Source organism: Chaetomium globosum, genomic scaffold (assembly GCF_000143365.1).
Source record: "Chaetomium globosum CBS 148.51 scaffold_4 genomic scaffold, whole genome shotgun sequence".
NCBI lineage: Eukaryota > Fungi > Ascomycota > Sordariomycetes > Sordariales > Chaetomiaceae > Chaetomium > Chaetomium globosum.
Genome location: NT_165979.1, coordinates 4411075 through 4414125, shown reverse-complemented (window position 1 = coordinate 4414125; position 3051 = coordinate 4411075).

The following is a 3051-nucleotide window of genomic DNA, read 5'->3' as shown; positions in this document are numbered from 1 at the left end:
GCCGGCAGTGCGATTAAGGTGGTGACCCTGGAACGTGTCTCCGGACATTCCGCCAGGGGAAGGCCCGTGAGCAGATTGTACAATGGGGATGTTAACTCCTGATTGCGGAACTACCGAGATCCCTTCGAATGTCTACAGTGGGACGGCTAGCGCTTCCGTTGGAGAGCTTTGTAAAACTTCTGTCCACTTCCCTATCATCACCATCTTCACTAATCGGGCCTAAATTGTGAAGGCGTAAAGCTCCTCATACATCGTGGTGCTCATATAATGTCATTCCCTTATTTCTTGGGGGGGGGCCGGAGGAACGACACGTTTAGAAAGCCAGTTATTCAGAGGCAAGATATCGACTGGGCTGGTCGTTTGCGTCACATGAAAGGAAAAGGCGTTTGCTACTCGATAAGCAAGAAACACCAGACCCCCAAGACGATTAATGAATACCCAGCTAATGACTAGCAGCCTCGGGAAATACTGTCTAAACATTCCAGGGTGTTAGTTGCTTCCCGGTTCTCTCTGAATTCAAGTTAACTGCGCCAGCTGGCAATATCAAACCACCAACCATATGCCGCTTCACCAGCGGGATAACGGTGCCGAGTACGGACAGTCTTTCGTTACGGGGGCGCCGGGCCCGCTCCTGGCAGCCGGGAAATTTATATTATCGAAATAGAGGGTAGATCTGAGAGAATGTGGTTGACCCGCCAGTGATACTATATGATTCGTCCCGTTTAGGATTCCATTCAGAGCTCAGACAAGATAAACATGATTTCACCAATATCTCTCAATCATGGCCCGGTTCCCCTTTTTTCAGCCGGCATCACAGCTCCCGTCTTGGTTCCGACCCCATTTGTCTCTCGAAGAGAGTCTAAGGTGATACTGCCCGTGCCTCTGGTACATCGGCCACTTCCTTTAGGGCGGCCTCCTGTCCTTTTATATTTTCGTCGGCACCAACTTGCCATATCACGACAAGCCGTACATGGCCTGGTTGTGTCGTGCGTTGGGCCACGTGTTCGATGCTACCGTCTAGGGGGGCCTGGGTAGTAACTCTTCGGAAACATGGGGGAATTTGTTAGCGAGGTTACTGGGCTGCATAGAGCAGTATTCGGGAAACGGCTGGCTGGCGAGAGACCGGGATACTCTTTCATGGAAACCCTTGGCTAGAATACCATGAGCCTGTATCTTCTCTACTCTCCACGCTATGCTCAACAATGTGTGACTGATAAGTGTAAACCAGTAACTATCTGGACCTCGAAATAGCGTAAGTTCCAAGCTACAACCCCTCCCAGCGCTGCAGTCCTCGACAGGTGCCATTAGATAACAGGACTCACACACAGAGACCAAAATGCCTCTCCCCGTTGATGTACTCCAACACTTTGTAACGTTGCAGGTACAGACAAATCCTGTACACCCCACCGCAACCCCTATCTTCGGCATAGTTCGGGTACTCGTAGCATTTTCCACATCTGTTCTGTTACCAACAGTCCAACACTGTGACGCGCCCCTGGATTGTGCATCTGCACCCCTTAGACTACCACGTTCAATGGCACTACCCCTCGACGACCGCGATGAGCACTTTCTGTTACCGTTTCATTATTGGAGCCGCCGAGACTTGCTACGCCCGGATGTAAGGTCCTCGATCAAGACCTTCCGAAATAAATGTGGCGGCTCGGCCCCTCATTTTAGGGGATGTAACCCAACAGCCCACATTCAAAAAGGAACTTTTGATTAAACTCGTGGGCACACACACACATTCATCTGCTGAAACGCGGATGCTAAGGGTTTTGCACGTGTTGACTACATGAAGATGCTTCTGTGTAGTCCATATTCTTTGAAGCTTCCAGAAGTTACATTGTCCTGTTCACCGGACTCCTCTTCCCCAGAGCCTCTGTCGATCGGATCGTCATCTGCCCAGGCCATTCCCATGTGCCAACCATGGCTCCGAGCCGATGACAGATTCTCTTCGTCGGGCCGGCCGCTTAACGACCCCTAATCCCGGCGGCATATCCCTGGCTCCCCCAGACCTGGCCCTATCTGGCACCAGTCCCCGTGAGAGGTACCCCTCAATTTGGAGCTCTCCCACCAACAGCGAATCAGATCCCCCCGTCCAGGGATTCGACCTTCCGCATCCGTCCAAATCTTGGGGAACTCCCGCTCGTGGCGGGTGCCTGGTGATCCTGTTGCATGCCAGTGCCGGGCACGCGGGGCCCAAATCGAAGCTTGACCACAGATGCCAGACCTCATTGGCCCCCAACTTGGCGGCTATCACAAGCGGCCGATATGAGCATCTTGGTAGGTCCGATAACGACCGAGATGGTGGTCGCTAATGTTGCATCTTCCTGGGGATGACCTGGTTAAACCCGCGCGTTTCCGCCCTCGGAGTCCTAGTGCTCTATCACGGGGAAATGCTGGGACCTGTGAGCTTCCGGGGCCAACGTCCCCGAGGTAAAAAACGTGAGCGGAAAGAAGACACGCGGGCAAAGGTCTCAGCTTCCATGCTGGAAATCAAGGCCCACTCCCATGTTTCCGGCGGCAACGTTACTGGTGTTGGATGTCAGGGGACATTGTACGTTGGGGAGAGAAGGATGGCTTTCTGCAGGAGCCTAAGGCCATCCCACCTTGGATGGGAAAATCAAATCAGAGTTTCGGGGACCGAATGGGGTAGTCACCAGTGGGCAGCAACCTGCCGTGGTAAGAGTGTCTGACGTGGATATAAGATGTCTGATATCCTGTATCATCTATAGTAGATCCCAGAGATCAGATCACCGGCTTCTCGAACATCCTCAACTTGAACCACTATCTGAGTTCTAACCATGGTATCCTTGTCACTGAAGAGAGCAGCACTGGCTGCCGTGTCCCTATGGACACTCCTCACTCAAGCATCCCCGCTGCCGTCCATTGAGACAGACATCCAAGCTCGGCAGTCCTCCGGTTACAAGAACATTGTGTACTTCACCAACTGGTATGACCACAATCACAATGCCACTCACACTTATACTTGAACATCTACTGACCTGGCTACCCAGGGGCATCTACGGGCGTAACTACCAACCCGACCAG